At 37.9% G+C, this 20,650-nt stretch overlaps 1 protein-coding gene across 20 annotated transcripts in view; it reads left to right on the top strand.

Annotated features, from left to right (window-relative positions):
• Positions 1 to 20,650, top strand: part of foxp1b (forkhead box P1b) — a 478,263-nt gene that overhangs the window by 226,733 nt on the left and 230,880 nt on the right. Inside the window, exon 1 of one of the 20 annotated variants that reach the window (XM_072582573.1) lies at positions 6,141 to 6,298. The exons of the other annotated variants lie outside the window; for them this stretch is intronic. The gene's annotated coding sequence lies outside the window, so the exon portion shown is untranslated. Of the gene's footprint in view, positions 1 to 6,140; positions 6,299 to 20,650 lie in introns of those variants that run through there. 20 annotated transcript variants of the gene reach the window in all.

Here is a 20,650-nt window from a genome sequence, read left to right as displayed (position 1 = left end):
ACTGAGAAGCATTAACAGCAACGCTGATGGTATATAGTGATGGAATTCTGAAAGCTGTCTTCCCGAGAGAGGGCTACAACTCCATGCTCCATGGAATCCTATATGGTGGCACCTCCAAAAACCTGGTTATCTGTTGGCAGAATATTTGATAGACAGCCTGTATTATCCTAAATACTGGTATCTGTAACCATGATGGAAGCGGTCAGAGGCTGTAATATGCCTGGAGGCACTGTAAAGCTGAACTTTCATGGTAACAATCATGGAATCTGTAAACTGGGTCTGAGTTAAAATGCAGTGCTGAGATGTTGGGTGGTTTCAGCCTGTGCTGCAGTGAAAACTGGTATGTTGACCAGCTGGCTTGACATAATGAATGGGTCTTCAGTTGGTCATGACTTATTTCTGGAAAGGATAGGCTTTCAAGTTTTGACAGAGGACTGTGCCAATTTAGAGCAGCGCTCCACCTTGTTTGCTGACGGTGATGACAGGCTCTGTTAGAGAGCTTCAAATGCAGAAGGGATTTGTTTTGCATGCATGGCCATCTGCCTTCTCCTGTAAGCTCTCCCACCAAAGTCCTTATCTGAGTCCTTTGCAGAAGAAGTCATCTGTCACCTATGTTGATGCTTCATATTTAATTATTCTCATGGGCTTGAATTTGAAAGATTGTGGAGATTTTTTTTAAAAATGGTAACTGAAAAAACACATGAGAAACCTTTCTTAAAAAAAAGACATTTCTTGGAAACCACATTGTCTTGAATAATTGCTGGCCTTGATTGCTTGATCTCACTTCTCGGAAAACACTTGTCTGTTTTGCAACTGGGCTTTGTGACTTCTGTTTAAATAGTGTTAGCAGATTTGGCTTCTGTGTTTAGATATTTTCAGTGGAGGCAAGTCTGCTACAGAACAAGCTGCTCATTTTATGTCTCTTTTATCTGAGGCACCTTTGTGGTGAAATCTGATTGTTCATTTTGAAGAGTGATTGACAAAACTTTTAATGTTCTATTTCCTGAGCAAACTGTGTCTGCCAAGATGCCAGAGACAACGTGATTCATGTCTTGATTGCGTACAAGAACATTAGATTATCAGAGTTTGGAAAATTGTATGCCTTATTCTTTTTTTTTGAGAATATTCATTCTTGGGGAGAGAGTTTTATTTTAAAGTAAATTTCCTCAGAGAGAAATCTGTTTTTTTCTCCCTTTACCGGAAGAGTGTGTGTGTTATTTAGGAAGGTACGTATTTATATTTTCATATTACAAGTTTTGTGGATTAACTAATTGTGTATCTTCAATGAATGGGTTTTGTTTGATAATATTCCAAACAAAATTGCAAGAACCTGGGTGATCAATCTTTTCATTTTAGTTATGTACAGAAAGTAAACAATTAGCCAAAGAGTACTTGGGCAACTCGTGGAGACATGGGACTACAACAACAGCACACTCTTTCCATTTCAAATTCTGTGGAGCTGGCCCTCACGCTGTCCTTTCCTTTGGCTTGGCTACTGGCTTGTTTGTACCCATTGGCTCACCATGTGCCGATCCCACTGATGTACTATAAAATTTATGTGGTACGCATATCTGAACTAGTGGCTATGATTTCGAGATCAAAGACAATCTGCTTCATCATTGGATATATGCCTGTTTGCATCTTTTCTCATAAGACTGCTGTGAACTAGCCTGTGCCTACTTGCAATAGCAACAGGCTATTAATTCAGACTTCAGCTGATTAGTGGCAAAGAGCATGCAAGCGCCAATAAATTACTAAGTCCAATACCCTTCCATGACATTCAGTGTAAATAATCATTGCCAAATTTTGCACCAAAAACATTGTGTGGGTTACCATTGATTGAAAATTTGACAGTATTAGCATAAGATTATTTTGATTGCTGTGGAGGTCAGAGACTGGAAGTTCCATGGTAAGTGACTCATTTCCTGATTGTACAAAACCTGTCCACTATCTAGAACTTGCAAATTAAAAGTGATAGAATATTCTCCAGTTGCCTGAATGTTTGCAGTTCCAACAATACTTAAAAGAACTTCAATATCAACTGGAATATAGAAACTTACAACTTCCCATCTATGTGTGGGGTGGCACGGTGGCTCAGTGGTTAGCACTGCTGCCTCCCCGTGTTAGCATCCCAGGTTCAATTCCAGCCTTGGGTGACTGTGTGGAGTTTTTACATTCTTCCTATGTCTGTGCAGATTTCCTCTAGGTGCTCCGATTTCCTCCCACAGTCCAAAGGTGTGTTAAATTGTCCATAGTGTGAGGTGCATTAGTCAGAGTGGGGTGGGTTACTCTTTGGAGGATCAGTGTGTACTTGTTGGGCCAGGCAGCCTGTTTCCACACTGTAGGGGATCTAATCTATTCAATGCCTCCCACCTCAGGTAGACCTTAGTAGTTATGCATTACGATCCCTGCTTCCAGAATCAGAACTATCCAGTTTTTAATCCAATGCATGTAAAGTTCTACAGCCGTGGTAAATCCTGGAAGTGCTACAGATGGGTTAGAAGTAGTGGTAGTTATCTGTATAACTTAAAGCTTGCTCTTGAGCCACCCAACAATATTTATCCCTGTCACCTACAGGATTCTTTAATTGTATGGCATAATAATGAAGCATTCACAACACAGAAATGTGTGGGAAGAAATACATTAAACACTTACAAAAAATTAAATGCACAGCAGAATAAGTTAATTTGTAACACTAATTTTAGCAAGTATCTTTCCATGTCGAAAAAGACAGAAGAGCCTAATAATCAAAAAAATGGCACTGCTTTTAGTTTGTTTCTTCTGTATCCTTATTTGGAGGGATAAGAGTACTCACCATGGCAACTTTTTTCTGTAGGTTTTAAAAATGGGAATGTCAGGTACTGTGTAGACATTGTCAGTGCTTCCTACTCCTAGGTATGTGTACACTTATTGTGAAGATGCAGAAACCTTCTGAGTTTCAAAACAAAATCAATGTGTATTCAATGTTAGAAGCTGTTAATGCTATTGAAGTGTTTAAAAAATAATAGCAATTATATGTCAAATAGAATGGAGACAGAGAGAAAATATCAATAGAAATAACATATGTCCTGCCCTGAATCTTGATGATGCTGCTTGCATCTTTTCATTTACAGAACAAACTTGCTACTTGTTTCTTAAAAGTAAATTGCATTTTTTCTCTTCATTATAAGGTTTGATATATGTAAAGTATGCAGTTTATTGTCAAATTTCATTGGAACAATTTTATTAAGAAGAGGTTTGCAATTCTCAATCCATGTATCTTGCAAATGATGAAGGAATGAAAGGTCATGTTGTTCTCCCGCCATAGTGAAAAAAGGAAGTGTTTCAGAATAAAGCATTTTGTTTCCTAAGTTTTGTTTTTAAGATGTGAGATCAATTTGGTTTTCAAACACCAGTGTGAAGGAAGAATGAGTAATTTCCAACAAGGCAGAGTATACTGGCTGATATCACAATGACTTATGCAAATTCACATCTTTTGAATTACTTTCTCTGTTATCATATCGACATCTTAAGAGATTCATCAGATAGAAATTCATTCTAAGCTTATGGGATCATTTAATCTGCATTCCAAACAAGGTAGAAAGATTCGTAGACTAATAAACAGTAAACATTTCCAGAAAAAAATGTTAACAATTCATCATTGTTTTAGTTTTGTCTCCTTTATTTTTAATTGTTTAATACTCTGAGGTAAATAATGTCACATTTGGGTATAAAAAGCATGAATTGTGTGTTTTGAAAATAACACAGTGAATATGGCTATCACTTTGTTTTCTATTTAATTAATTTGAATCACAAAGAAAATTGAAAAATAATTATTCTCCAACTCAAAATGTTAGGACAAATAACATACATGACTGGTTTCATTTGCACCTAAAATGTGAATAAGGAATGGCTCAATTAACGAATAATACGTCTGTAACGTTGATTATTAAATGGTCAATTTCAACTGAGACCATGCCCAACTTAAATGCCTGTTTGTTTACCTATTTTGTATAATTCAACTGCTTACCCATTCTGTGGACAGAAAGCTTCATCAGTATTAATGGCAATGAGCAAAACCTAGAGATGGAGCAACAAAGAGAGAAGAAAGGCATTAATGTAGAAGTAGTGTTCTGAAAGCCACTTTTATTTCTTATTTATAATGTACATGAACAGTCTGGATTAAGGATGACACCACTTTAACTTCAGAGTTCTGGAAGGGAATGGATGACAGAACAGTGAGCTGGAGCACAAAGGTACTAACAAAAAGAAATAATGACTATTTATTGAAATACATTTTCCTTTGCATTAGCTTGTCTTCAGATATAGTTCCCATAGGAATGTGTGTGAAATATACTTTGAGAGCTAAGCTTTAACAACTGGAAACTAGTAGTTGAGAGTTTGGTGTCTTATTCAGTGATATAGTGTTGATAACTGCAAGGGCATTTTATTCTCACTGCTTTTAGGAATGGTTATAAACAAAACTTTTACAGGTTTCAATTAAGCAAGTCTTATACACTCATAAGCAACCTTAATGCAAGGCTTGCACACATATGCAGCTGGAGCACTTGTTGTTTGTCAAGTCTTTAACTTAAGAGACCAGTGGGAGTTTTTAATTAATGTCTGTGAGAAGTATATGCTAGTCTATTTAAACCATCTTGGCAAGTTTGACTCATCTCCCCTTGCAGTTGATGCAGTCACTTGAGCCTTTGGGGATTCACAAAATTAAAAGTTGTGTTGCATGCTGTTGTCTATATAACATACATCTCAAAATCTGATGCAAGTGGTTTACCAAAGAGATTAATTTGGTTAGGAGGAATCAAATGCTGGCATTGAAAAGCTCACCCTTTAAGTGCACGTTCAAGCTGCTTTCACTTAATCTAATGTCTGGGCTTATTGCTTGTGAAATAGAAGGCGAACAGGGTTATAGAAAAAAAACTTTAATTTTCAGTTTATGTTAAGTATTTCTTACATAGAAATCAACAATAATTAGATGGAACCAAATAAATGGAATTCTAAACTTTTGCATTTGAACTAATCAAACCAAACTATAATTTGAAGTTCATTACTGTGCACCGAGGTCATGCGTATGATTTATTTTACAATTTGCTTATACATAAATAAAGTCAAAACACTGCCAAAATTAATTATTCAAAGCTTCTCTTTTAGGATATAGACTAAGATATTAATTTAGTTGTTATTTTGTTGTTTGTATGTTACAGTATTTAAATTGCGCTATGTCTGAAATGGAAGAAAGGGACAGCCAAGAATTTATAGCAATGTTTGTAGACATCCATAAAGTGTATAATTTAGTAATGTTTAGACATTTCATTGTGACAAAATATGTACTTGGTCTAGGTTTTGGAGATTGTAAATGTTAAATGTTAAATACTATGTAAAAACTGCACACTTGTCATAAAGTATCAGGCATAGTTTATACTCGTAATCCAGTGCATGGTCAGTACCTGAAACAATCCAGATCATCAAGTGGAAGCATTTCCCTGCATGGAGACAAGAAAACTCAGTGGGTTAGCCACCTGTCCTAATGTGTCATGTTTTCTAAAAGTGCTTTTAAAATCACCATCATCTGTGAATGCGGTACTGATCACTTGCATCCACAAATTGAGAAACTAACAAAGTGCACTTTTAAAATCAAACCTGCAGAACCGAGTTACCAAAATGAAGCACTAACTTATAAAAAATCTATTTGTGTCATGTTTCAACCAAAAAACATGTAAATTGGATAAACTAACATTGAAGTATAAATCACTAGTTATATTTTCTTATTTGGTTTTGCTTATATTTACAAAAGCAATATAATGTGATGCTTATTTGGAAATGATAATGTATTGTATATAAAAGCCTGGAAAGCAACAATCTTGTGCTGTATTGCATTTTTGAGCTGAGAACTTGCTTTCCCTATTACCATAGGAACATGAGTCATGAATGTAAGTAACTGTTTTTTGCATTAGGTGCTCCCTGGAGGTATTAGAAAATATCATGTCCCTGCATGAAATGTAGATGTGAAATCTACCAGAAAGAAATATTTATGACCATTTTATGCTTGATTAGATTTGGATGACATCTGTTATAAGACAGGGACTGGACAAAGAGAAAAGCTGCTCCTGGGCAAATGTTAACAGAGTTGTTTAGATGGTGCAGGGGCAGAACCTTCCATTACGGCTAGGCAAAACATAAGAACACTGTTAGTGTGAATACAGTTGACAAGAATCTGCTGTGATGGGAGCAAAATAATCTGCCTTCTAACACTGAGATGCAACTGCTTAAAGCTAATACACTAGATACCACATAGAACCAGGTAATATATTTATCTCTTTTGTTCTTCTAGTTTGTTTAAGGGTCAATGTAATTCTTTTGCGTTTAAATAGTTTGATAATTCAATAAGACATGATATTTACATTTACTGGATTTGTTTATTTCTTTGTATGGAATGTCCTATTTTACAGCCTTCATTTTAATCGTCGCATAATTATTAATTAATCAAAGGACACATCATTTTTTGTCTAATAGGCTATCCTTTCTGGCTTTTTATTTAAAAAAAAGTCTAAATTTTTTTACCTGACAGGTAAACTCAACAAATATAATTGGAAATTTAATATTTGACAACAGAAACAATAAAAGCAGTCTAAAACTTCTACCCTTAACTTTGTGCTTCTGTGATCCTTTTAAATCTTTTCACTTTCATTTCCCGTTAGAGCAGTTAAAATATAGTTTGAAAGCTGAGATATCTCTTTCTAACTGTTTAGTATATGACCAAAAGAGCTGGATCAGCAGGTGGGTTCCCATTATGTAAAGTCGTTAAACCCACCATCTTTTCCAAAGAGTTAATTGTTTGGTCTTTATTGTTTTGAGGAGTTTAAAGCAAGGCACTGCTAAGTAAGAAAGTAGGTTTGATTATTTAGACCCCCCTCTATGTCTGTAAAGCTTGAAGAAGGGGATTACATAAGCTACTAAAGGTTCTGGCTCATACATATACTTCAGTAACGGTGAACAAAGAATGCAACTGAGACATTGATTTAAAACAAATTCAGCTGGGAATGATCGTAACTGCTATGATAAAGAAGTGCTTTGCTGGGACACTGGCAGACATTTTATATTGAGTAGTTGTAGTTTTTAAGTCTTTACACTGTCAAAATGTATTGTCAATAAGTAAAGAAATAATAAGGTTTAAAACTTTAGTTATGACTTCAGCAATGAAGCTGAAATGACTAACCAGTAATGGACAGAGCATTTCATTTGTTAAATGATTTGTAGCATCCAAACAGTAGAATGCATCCACAGTTCTGTTATTTGGAAATCTTTGATCTAGGATCCGATTGTTAAGTTATCTATAACAGATATTGCAGGGCTTTTCCTTCTTTTGTATTCATGTTTTGCCTTGCAATGAAAATGTTACAACAAAATCTGATTGATAAATGAATGAGTCTGACATGACTTGTAAGCAGTTGGGTAGCACAAATAACATATGGATGATTGGTTTGTTGATAAGTCTTTATTCAGATCTTTCACGTTACATTTAACCCTTCGAATACTTTGACAACTGAAATCTTTTAAAGCTTTAAAATATTGCTAGTTTCTTATTAGATATCTACTGCTCAAAATCAATGATAAAAATTCAGAATATTCCTGACTAAAATCAGAAGAAAATTTGTTGTAATTTAGTTTGAGTATGTGGATCTGTATCAAAAAATTCCAGAAGATCATCTTAAGAGCCATCTATGTGGTGGCTCTACCTTTGAGCAGGAGGCCCAGGTTTAAGTCCCACCTACTCCAGAGATATATCCTGAAGAGTAGTAGTATTCGGATCAGGTTGATTGGAAAACATCTGTAATAGTTAATTTCACATGGAGCTTTTTGCAAACTGTAATTAACTAATTATAAATGGAATAGTGAAGAACCTACACATTCAAAGCATAAAGGTGTAAAGCATTTGTTAGAAAGTCTAGGATATATGTAGTTGGAGGATGATGCTTAATTAAAGCAGAAAGTTTTATTTACTGTAATAAGTATTCAAGTTTTTGCTCTGCACTGCATAATGAAGACTAAACAACACCAAAGTGTTAGTATTGAGAGTGGTATTTCATTTGTTAAAAGTGCTGCCATTCTTGTAATGTTGTCACAGTACAGGAGGAATAAGGCAATCCCTGTTTTAAATTTGAAATGTTAAAAACCACAGTGGCAAAGCTTGAGAATTTAGTATGACCCTTTGAATATTAGGATGAGGCTTTCTTTTTACTTTTCAACATTTTCTGGTGAAGAAAGAAACAAAGCTGCAGAGTACGCCCTCTTTCTATATCTCCATACCGCGTACGGCCCTTCTTGAAGGAAGTCCAGCAGATCTCGCTGTCAACCTCCAGTATCTTCCTCTTGTAGCTCCAGCGAAAATGCCAATTGCACAAATGTACATTCAGATACCTCATAGTGATTTTATATACATGCACAGCTTTTATAAGGATGCACTTTCAGGAGACTAAGTTTAGAAAAGACAGAGCTCACTTGTACCAGTTCTCCACACTAATCTTTGCAAACCTACCATTTATCATTATTTGGGATGTGATTGTTTAATGTCTGCAGTAAAGCAACAGCTTGCATATCTACAATATCTTTAATAAAACAAAATATTTCAAATAGGGAAAATACATCATATTATGTTTATGATGAACAGAAACTTTTATTTATGTTTTTCCTCTGTTGCCAAATTTTCAGAATGCTTACTGAAATCCATTGAAGCATTTTCTAAATTCCCACCCACTTTCACACAGCAGGATAAGTTCAGCAGGCACATAGGAGCATCAACACCTTCAAATTCCCTTCTAAGCCACATTCCTTTATGACTTGGAGCTATCTTGCCATGATTGAACTATTTCAGGATTCCCTTCCCAGCACACTGTGGGTGTACTGCACCGATGGAGTATAGCAGTTCAAGAAAATCACAGAAGGTCTTGTGTCCCTGTCACCAGCCCCCTCCCATGCTTTCTGATCTACAATGGCTCCTGGTGAAGAATGTCTTAATTTTAAAATTGACATTATATTTTCATAATCCCTCAATGGCTCCGTTCCACCCTTCCTTTAATTTTATCTAGGCATGCAATCTTCTGAGATGTTTGTGTGATGGAGTCATCAGCCATGGTTGTAGTGGGTAGTCCTTATCTCCCAGTAATAAACCCTGTAGTCATCAGGCTCTTGAAATGAAGCAAGAACGTGAGAGTTCTCAAGAATATACATATCATGGCAGCTTCCAGGATACCTGGCACAGGCCTCTGCGATGATCACAGATGACTTGCACATCAATTGAATTTAACCTTTTATTGATGATCTTAGTGCAATGTCTTTGCAGTCTATACCGTGTGTATCCAGAGGAAGGCCACTATGTTGTCATAACCCCCATGTGCTCAGGCTGCTACTCTGACCTCGTCAAGGGGAGATGAGATGATCTGGCATCAATTGCATTGGTAACAGCCTTAATACATATGATTGTTGATCCCCAGTGGATCCTTGGAAGCAGCCACTTGCATAAAAATTTGGTACGGCTGTCACCTTGAGGACCATTGGGATAGGATACCTCTGCTACCCCTTCAGGCCCCGGGTCCTGCTGCAGCATCTAGCATAGTTGTGTGGTTGCCTCCTGGGTCATTCTCAGTCTGTTGTTGCAACAACATGCCTTGCCCATCTGGAGCAAATGGTATCAAGGATATTGACTGTGAATGTTCGACACATCGTCCACCTTCAGTTGCAACCTCTTCATTAGAGGTTGTTGAGCAGTGGCTGCTGGATTTGTTGGTGCATTTGTTCCTGCTCCATTTCTGCCACAATGACGATGACCCTGCTGTAGCTGGATCCGTTGATCATGGTTCCAATGAACCTGCATGAGGAATATCATAAACAGAACAGGTTCTTAGCAATGTAAGCAGACAGCATTTGTATCACTCATAAATGACATTTTACCATAGTCCTCTCAGCAGTGCATCATGCAGACTCTGACAAAGAGGGCCATGAACTGTCTCTACATGGACTTTTGACACAATAAAGCTTATTCTGTTGTATGCTGCATAAGCCATATTGCACAAATGCAGTATGAGATAGTAGATGCAATATCGAAAACTTTCACCCCATCCTCCTTATCACACAAGAAAGCAGAATTACATATAAGAACAATTGTTACAATTCAAGGAAAGAAAAGCAGCTCTGCATCTTTGTGCTGCATATGAGCCTTTGTGAGTTGTGGCCTTCAGGTAACACTTCTGCTTCACAGAGAAGATTGTTATCAGTTTAGTGATCAGTCACATACTAAAGACTGCTTGTGGCCAGGATTTGTATCCCACACTGTTGGTCACTGCATGGAATCTATTCCACATGCAGGAATCTTTGAGAACAGATGTATTTAATCTGTACTGTGTAATTGCATGATCAATGCCTCCCAAAGAGTTTCACATCACATCCTCAGACAGATTTTAAAAAATCTGGGAGTAGTGGCAGCATCCTTTTGCGTTTCCACTGTGGCTTTGCAATTCAGATGAAAATGAAAAGCAACAGAGATCACGCTTTGCAGACTGAGCCTGTTAACCTGGTTGATTCTGGCCCCCCACCACACTTTCATGTTCCTTTCTTCCTTTCATTCTTCAGCTATCTCCTCAGTTCTGAGATTCCACATGTTGCTAACAAGGTCTTTTGTTTAAATCTTCATCTTCCAATATTAAGTTGTGAACTTTTATGATGCACTGGCCTTCCACCTTGCGCAGTAACCTTTCTCCTTCAGTGCACTATTGTCTCACACCCTTATTTGTTGAGTTGTCCCCATTGTATTGCAGCATGCTATTTGCACTCCCTAAGTTGACTGTTTTCATTTCTGTACTGAAAATGTGGACCACTAATACACCGCCCCCCCCCCCTTAAATTTCAGGGAACAGACCTCTATGACTAACCATGGCCCAGTCCCTCATCAAATTGGAGGGACAGCCCAAGATGTTGAATGACCATAACCTGGGCTAACGTTTCACCACTTCATCACAATTGACATACAGCTGTGGCTCTCGCTGATTGCCCTAAACTCAGAGACCCCATTCTCAGCCTGTAGTGGTTTGGAATCTCTCACCCTGACTGCTCCAAGAGACTGACTTAAATGTACAAGCGTGAACTGCAGTCAGACACTTCACTTGATTGGCTGTGCCAGGGCTTATGACTGGTCTTGAATGAGGACTACTTTCCTTAGACTTTGAGACATTGTCACTTGGTTGACATATTATGTTTGCTAAATAAATTGACATATTATGTTTGCTAAACAAGTTTTGAAGTGAATGTAAGGACAACTAGCACAGCAATATGTCTACATTGAACAAGCCAACTATATCATCATTGTGACATAATGTCTAATCATCTGAATTGCAAATCCACAATGGAAATGCAAAAGGATGCTGCCACCACTCCCAGATTTTTTAAAATCTCTCTGAGGATGTGATGTGAAACTCTTTGGGAGGCATTGATCATGCAATTACACAATACAGATTAAATACATCTGTTCTCAAAGATTCCTGCATGTGGAATAGATTCCATGCAGTGACGCATGCCTATGCTGTAACGCATGCCATTTAAGGAGCTGCCATTTATGGAACATGGTGCTGTATAGCAATAAGTCCACCCCCTTGACTGATTACTGCTGAGAAACATGGTCAGCTGCCTGATTGGGTGTCTGCACTAAAAGGCAAGGCAAGACAAATCACTGTGAATCTGTAAGTTCTGAATGATTCAGCAGAGCGCAAAAAGGTAAGGCAAAGTAGAGATACTGTGAGCATCTAAATTGGCACGAAGTGAGTCAGCACTAATAAAGCAAGCAAAGAGCCTTGAGGTGCACCCTGCTATGGTACATGAGATTAGTGCCTGTTCCTGTGAGCAAGGTGGCCTGGCACCAGCATCTATCCAAATGGCAAACTGTGATTTTGCTGGTGGGCTGTTCTATATGATCTCACTCTAGTGTTAGATGTCTAATCTCTATTTTGCTGTCATCCTTGGTGACGATAGTTTTCATATTCTCATAGCTATAGCACTCCCATGAAATATTGACTCTACACTTAAATAGCCATTGATCTGAAAACCTGCCACACTTTACCAATGGGGTTCTCTTTTCACTGCTGACTGCTTCTAGATGAAGTCTTCAGTGAAACAGTCTCAATATTGATCTGCCCAAATGCAAATACCAAATGAAGGAAACAATCCCGGACCATCAAGAACATGGTAAAGCAAAAACCGATACAAGTTTTGAAGTGAGTGTAAGGACAACTAGCACAGCAATATGTCTACCTTGAACAAGCCAACAATACCATCATTGAGACATATGGACAAAGGGGGTACAAGGAAAATTAATGACAAGTAAATAAGGAAGGCTCATAAGGAAGTGAAAACTAAAAACTGAGGAGATGCAACCAAGATACCTTGTGTTCTGAACCTAGATGGTTGCTTCCACCCATCACACATCACTATCATGCATGAATAACAAACTCTCAACCATTTTGCATTGGATTGAATTATTTTGCTTCCAAGCAGTGGAGAACAGAAATTTGGGCTCTGTGTAATAACCCATCTATTGTCAGATAATGAGTATTACAAATATATGTTTCTGACCAACATTAATCTAATACTCTTACAGATATAAAATTCTTTAATACTTCTATTTTATCTCCATGTAAAGTGTTTCATTCAGATTATATTGCAGGCATACAAGTATGTACAGTACACAAGTTTTCTATCTACATGAAGGCTATGTTGTGTATCTTTACAAATCATGAGTATCTTTCAGCCAGCCCTTTTCATTATAAATTCTTACAGACAAACCTAAAATGATAACTGCCAGTGTAAACATGTTATGCTGTAATTGCACCCTCTCACAGGTAAAAGGACAATAATGTCATCATAGTTGCATAAGTAAAATTACAGCATGACAAACTTACATTGACAATTTTCATTAACAACCGAGATGCCATACTACCGCTATGAGGAGAAACCTGAGTTCTGAATCACATGAAGCTGTTTCTGTGGAGCTGCAAGGGTATTTTTCAGATGTAATCTATCACACGTCCCTCCCTCCATCTTAATCACGGAAGGTTGCTAATCATGGCTCAAGCTAACTCAGTAGGATGTGAAGAAAGGTAGGTACCAGGGACCACTTCAACAAATTCAAAGATTCGTAAAATTCCTAGAGTGTGGAAGCAGGCCATTCAATCCACCAAGTCCATACCAGTCCTCCGAAGAGCATCCCACAGAGACTCACACCCCTACCCTGCAACCATCTATTTCCCATGTTTAACTCACCTGGCATACACATCTTTGGATTGTGGGAGGAGCAGGAAGAACGTGAAAACTCCACACAGTTGCCCCAGGGTGGAATTGAACCTGGGTCCCTGATGCTGTGAGGTAGCAGTACTAACCACTGTGCTGAATTGAGCACCCTCCTCCCTGCCCACTGGTGTGCCCAATATTGCTTTATTTCTGGAATTTATGGTCAGCTTGTTGTACTTGTTTGTTACAGTTTCTAGAGTCAAGTAACATGAATGAATTCAAAGCACACATAATAGTAATATTCTTGTCATATATTCTGGAACACAAATATAATTTGACTGAATCATCATAGCTCAGTGATTCCAAAATAATGTATATTATTTTTACATGGTGGAAAACAACACATTCCCTGAATCACAATGCCGTGCTGCAGGGGATATGCTAGTTATATATTAAAACTCTTGTGTTTACTGTGTGCTGCTGTGCACTTCCTGCAATGTTTCCACTTCACTAGGTTAGTCTAAAAATTGGGAAAACTTATTCAAAACTTGGTCAACTGTTTGGGGTATTCTTCTTTTAACTGACTGATGATCTATCAAAGCTGCAGTGCAAGTAGATTAAAACTGCCTTAAATTGCATTGCTTCAAATTATATGTAAGTCAGAACATTTAACTATTTTTAAACACCAGGTCTTACAATCAAAATAATTTACACTTTCTAGCTCCAGTTCTCACCTCTTGCAATTTTAAAACATATGGATTTCAGCCAGCTAAGTCCAAGTATAAACCGGTTCTAAACAATTTCATATTTGTTAATTGAACTGTCACACAATTCCAGATTCTTATTTGCAATATAACTTGCATGTGAACTGACCCAGCCTAAGAATTCTCTACATTTAAGCCTTTTACCCTTAGAGGGACACATTCAATTTAAATATTGTATAATATTGTTGTCTTTCTAGACCAAAGCGTGGAGGTGCCATTGTTGGACGGGATTGGGCAAGGTCAAAAATCACACCACACCAGGTTATAGGTGCTGCACCTGAAGAAGGAGCGAGGCTCCGAAAGCTTTTGTTTGCATATTAACCTGTTGGACTTTAACATGGTGCCATCTAATTTTTGACCTTGTTCAATCCAGTGGCACCTCCACATCATGGCCACCACCAACACCACCAATTGCCAGTTCAAAGTGGAGTGGATCTCCAAGATCACTTATCAACGCATACGTTAAGTTTCTACAGAAAGACAAGAAAGCATAAAAAATTTCAAAAGAACTATAGATCACAAATTAAGTAGGCCTACAATACAGATTAGGCTGAGAGACTTTGCTGTCACACCTCTTAGAAACTCCTCAATCATCTCACACACTAACTCTACAGCAGGAGCTGTAATCTTGAAATCGAAATAGTGTCCATATTCTCAGCTTGCCCTTGAGATACAGCAGTACAACTATTGAGACGCAGCCAAACAGATGAGGCAATGGAACTACATGAGCACCTGAAGAAGGAGTGAGGCTCTGAAAATTTAATTTCTAAATTTATGTTATGTATATCTTACAGTTAATTGAATGATATTTAAACTTTTCCCACTTAAGCATATTCTTGACAAGTAAAGGTAAAGTCTCACAGTCTTACCAGACCATTGGGCTGCTCTGTCATCAGAGAGAGGTTTAACCAGAGAGTTATCAAACCATCTGGCGCGGGGAGAGTCATAGAGTCATACAGAACAGAAACAGACCCTTTGGTCCAACCCATCCATGCCAAACATAATCGCAAACTAAACTAGTCCCACCGCCTGCTCGAGGCCTATATTGCTCTAAACCTTTCCTATTCATGTATCTACCCAAACGGCTTTCAAACATTGTAATTGTACCCACATCCACCACTTTCTTAGGAAGTTCATTCCACACGCGAACCAACCTATGTGTAAAAAAAAATTGCCCCGTATGTCTTTTTTAAATCTCTCTCCTCTCATTTTAAAAATGTGCCCCCTAGTCTTGAAATCCTCCATCCCAGGGAAAAGACAACTACCATGAACTCTCTCTATACCCCTCATTATTTCACAAACTTGTATCAGGTCATCTTTCAATCTCCTATGCTCCAGTGAAAAAATCCCAGCCTACCCAGCGTTTTTTTATAACTCAAACCTTCCAAACCTGGCAACATCCTGACAAATCTCTTCTTAACCCTCTCCAGCTTGATAATATCCTTCCCATAACTGAACAACCAGAACTGGACACAGTACTCCAGAAGAGACTTCACCAATGTCCTGTACATCCTCAGTTGGACTTCCCAACTCCCATACTCAAAGGATTGAGCAACAAAGGCAAGTGTGCCAAATGCCTTGGGAAGGAGACTCCTTCATGGTAACCTCAGCCAGTGCGGTTGGCATCACTCAGTATTGCAAACCAGCCATCCATCCAGTTGAGCTAGATGTAAATAAAAATATCTAGAAATTTAATGTTATGCAGAATTTAGCCTAATACTTTTACTTTGTGTATTTTAATTAAAGTTTGTTTTCTTCACATTAAGAATAATATTATCTGTGAAATAATATTATCTGTTTATTTTTGGTTTCCATGGAAATTTCCCAGAATCATGAGGCTGGATTTGTTTTTACTTGTGGGCCCCTAACAACTCGGAGTTAAAAGCTAGGGGTCACCAGTTGATGTCATTGGATCATGATATTGGTTTTTGTTTTTACCATTGGTTTGGCATATTAAAGTTGAATATGGCAGGATTTAGCTAGCTGTTTCTGGTATATCTGAGCTATTTTGTTTCATAGGTTGTGCACAATCACTCAAGGGGTATAATTCTAACTGTAAAATGAAAGTGGTTTTAAAGTGAAACAGTTGAGGGTTAAAGACCTCAAAAGTAGCTTCATATGGCCCAGTGTAATACCACCCAATTCAAGTACGTTTAACCCAGAATTTTGACCCTAATGGTCAGCACATAGATGTTTTAAGCGTGTGGAGAGAGCATAGTGGTAGTGCTACCTCAATGCAACTATGCAATTTTCAATGCATTTTCTCTCTTTGAAGTTTCTTGTCACCTTATCAAGTGTGACATTCCAGTCTTTATTGAAGCAGCCACTGAATTTACATCTGTGCTATGGTTCAGGAGAAGTTCCCTGCCCCTGTGCTAAGAGCAGGAGGAGCAGCAACACTAGCAGTAGCCTTCAACATTTAAAAGGTAAAAACAATGACTGCAGATGCTGGAAACCAGATTCTGGATTAGTGGTGCTGGAAGAGCACAGCAGTTCAGGCAGCATCCAAGTAGCTTCGAAATCGACGTTTCGGGCAAAAGCTCCTGATGAAGGGCTTTTGCCCGAAACGTCAATTTCAAAGCTACTTGGATGCTGCCTGAACTGCTGTGCTCTTCCAGCACCATTAATCCAGAATTCAACATTTAAAAGACATTTGGACTGGTACATGAATAGGAAAGATATAGGCCAAGCGCAGGCAAATGGCAAATGGGACTATATTAATTTAAAGATATATGGTTGGCATGGACAAGTTGGACCGAAGGGTTTATTTTCCGTGCTATACATCTCCATTACTCTACAAATGGGAATAGTTTAATTTGGGGAACTTGGTTGGCAAGGATGAATTGGACCAGAGGGCCTACTTCTATGCTTTATGACTATACAACATCACCTCAGTCACTGAGGTCCTGCTGGAAATTCTTTTGTTAATAGTTCAGGAGCTGGGGTTGACTGGAGCAGGCTTGTGTGATGACGCTTTCCCAACTTTGCGCTCTTGTGGTTTGCTGAGGCCACTAGATTCAATACACAGTTTAGCTCAATTTGACCCTTGCCTTAATTAGAATCCTTCATTTCCAAATTTGGCTCATCATTTCAGAAAAAAAGTGCAAGTGGCGCTCCATTGATGTAGTTGAGTTAGAGATCTGGCAGAGCCCAGTTAAATCAGGAACAGGTTCTTGACCTACAACTGGTATCCTTGCTGTGTGCAGGATCTAACTTTAGTGACAAGCAAGTATAACAAAATAGTTTGGATAGTAAATGTCACCATTCTTTAATCTTATACTTTTCTTATTTATTTAGAGCCTTCACCATAATTAAAAGCTGTGAGTTATAAACTAATGTACGACAACTTAGAGATGTTAGGATAAATGACTAAGAGCTTGGTATGAGAGGTATCTTTTTAAATCAACATACAGAGGTTGAGAGGTGCAGGAAGGAATTCCAGAGATTGGGGCCTGGATAGCTGAAGTAGTGGACTTCAAATGAGTAGAGTCACTTATAAGTAGGATCACAATGAGCTCAGAATCAGAGGTGTGCAGATATCTTGGAGGGACATGAGATTGGAGAAGATGACAGATTTCCTGCTATAATTAGTAGTGTGTTTATTTCTTATTAATTAATTCATATGCATGTGCTCAGAGTGGCCTTTTAATACAGCAATGTAGACTGTGCAATCTCTTATCAAATGAGCAATCTTTTCAGTCTCAATGTCTCTGTCTGCCACACTTGCATACTCATCTATAAACATTTTTTACTTGCCTCTCAAAAATTTCTTAATATAAAATTTTTGCAGCATACAGGATGATGCATGTTTACTGTTCTTATGCAGTAGGCGGTAGTATTCTGTTTTACATTTAATTTCTCTGATTGGCGAAACAGTTAATTTTATTTTAATTCAGTTGACTCTGACGTCTGACAAGTTTCACTCAGGATAATTAGTGAGGTTAATTTACGAACCATACTCACTGCTGTTCATATGACATTCTGATTTCCAAAATGTAAAGGCTATATATAGAATGTATTATGGTAACGGTAGAGATTGAAACCTATGATTAATTTACTGATTTTTGTCAGAAGATATGCAATTTTTTTTACCCACAGATCACTTAGGGCTGTCATTAAACATTTAAAATTTTAAAAAGTTAGGTTCAGAAGATGATAGTTTTGACTGAATAATGTAAAATGACTGTAGGGCAATGGAATAGCAAGGTTATTATGGAGAATAAGTTTCTGCTCTTTTTTTTAGCATGTACGACTACACTTCTGTAACAAAAGGCTTTATTGTTTCAGACTAGAAGTTCACAGGCTCTTCCTTCTCTCCACCTCCAGTAAGCATGCATGAACATGTTTGTGGTTATATACACAGATTATATTCCTCTGCCCATCTGTCTGTGTCATAGCATTGGTGGTTGGAACCAAAAGGAGGGAAGCTGAAATGGAATAAATACTAAACTGTCAGCCAAACAGGAATGTTAAACAAAAGTCAGAGGAGGTGTTGAAAGTGAAGTAAATTTTAATGAAACTATGTTACAGAATGAACTGATGTTTATTTGTAACGAAGCATGCATGGGGAGGCAGAATGACAGTGACAAAAGAGGAAAATAGAATGAGTGAATGCAAGATTGAATACTATTATAGTGACTGCAAGGTATATGGAAAAAAAAACACAAAACGTGATGCTGACTATAAGATAGGTTGCAACTGCAAGCAACAATGAGGTCCACAGAAGAAATGTCAAACAAAGGCAAATGGTGGAGTAAGTGATGGCAACAGTATAGGATGTAAGTTAGATAGATAAAAAGTTAGAGAAAGAATGAGTTAGAAGTTGTACAAATAGGGATCAACATAATTGATGGGAAATGTTCATCCTGGAATTCAGTTACTAGTGATGCACTGCAAAGATTTGTTCTAGGGCCACTGCTGTTGGTCATTTTTATAAACGACCTGGATAAGGGCTTAGAAGGATGGGTTAGTAAATTTGCAGATGACACTAGGAGTTGTGGACAATTTGCAGGTTACAGAAGGACATAGATAAGCTGCAGAGCTGGGCTGAGAGGTGGCAAATGGAGTTCAATGCAGAAAAATCTGAGATGTATCACTTTGGATGGAAAGTTCCTTGGTAGTGTGGATGAGCAGAAAGATCTCATTGTCCATGTACATAGATCTCTGAGAGTTGCCCCCCAGATTGATAGGGTTGTTAAGAAGGCGAACAGCGTGTTAGGTTTTATTGGTTGAGGGATTGAGTTATGGAGCCATGAGGTCATATTGCAGCTGTGCAAAACGCTGGTGCAGCCACACTTGGAGTACTGCTTACAATTCTGGTCGTTGCATTATAGGAAGGATGTGGAAGCATTGGAAAGGGTGCAGAGGAAATTTACCAGAATGATGCCTGTTATGGAGGGAAGGTCTTATGAGTAAAGGCTGACGGACTCAAGGCTGTTTTCTTTAGAGGAAGTTTGAGAATTACTTAATAGACACTAACAAGCTGATCAGAGAATTAGATAGGGTGGACACTGAGAGCCCTTTTCCTTGGATGGTGATGGCTAGCACGAGGGCACATAGCTTTAAATTGAGGGGTGATAGATATAGGACAGATATCAGAGGTATTTTCTTTACTCAGAGAGTAGTAGGGGCATGGAATGCCCTGCCTGCAATAGTAGTAGACTCGCCAACTTTAAGGGCATTTAAATGGTCATTGGGTAAACATTTGGATGATAATGGAATAGTGCAGGTTAGATGGGCTTCAGATTAGTTTCACAAATCGGCACAACTTCGAGGGCTAAAGGGACTGTACTGCACTGTAATGTTCCATGTTCACTGTTCAGGTCAGTATAGTTTGTGTTTATCATGGACTTTATATGAATCTTCTTTCTTATATATTGCCTTCAGTAAGAATGCTAAACAAAGAATATTATCTAGGTTTCTATTTAAAAACAAAAGGACTTGCATTAGACAACATTATTGTAAAGCATCATTATCATTGGACTCTTGGGCTGACCAGAGGTCGAAAGCTTCCTTATAACCAATGCAAAGAGGCAGGTTTGAAATGAGGTGAAATCTATCTCAGTTTCAGGAAAAAAATAACCCTTTTCACTGCCAAATTATAACTTTTGACCACGTGGAGTGACTGAAGCTTTATGCCAGAATATTCCAGATCTGCAAAGTATGTCCAACAATTGCCAGCAGAAATACTTTCAAGAACAGATTGTGATTTAGAATTTGTAAACCAGAAATGTTTCCAATATTCTTTTAGACTTGATTCTATTCCTGAGAAGTTCCTTTTATTGTTCAATGGATTTATTTGGAAGTTCTAGCTTTCAGACGCTGCTCCTTCATCAGGTGACAACTGGTCTGGTAAAACATGTAGAGTAACATACAGTCCAGGTAGGAATGGTAGATTTGTTTTCCTAAAGAATATTAGTGAGCCAGATGGATTTTTACGATGATCAATGCTAATAGCTGCCATTGGCTAGCTTTTATAATTTCATATTTTAATGAATTCACATTTCATCACCAGCCATGGTAGGATTTGTGGGTCTCCAGAACATGAGTATGAGGTTTTAGATTACTAGTTTAGTGACAGTACCACTACATTACCTTGTCCCTAAAAATAGAATATA

This window comes from Chiloscyllium punctatum, chromosome 12 (assembly GCF_047496795.1).
Source record: "Chiloscyllium punctatum isolate Juve2018m chromosome 12, sChiPun1.3, whole genome shotgun sequence".
Lineage (NCBI taxonomy): Eukaryota > Metazoa > Chordata > Chondrichthyes > Orectolobiformes > Hemiscylliidae > Chiloscyllium > Chiloscyllium punctatum.
This window is presented reverse-complemented; position numbering and strand designations above follow the sequence as displayed.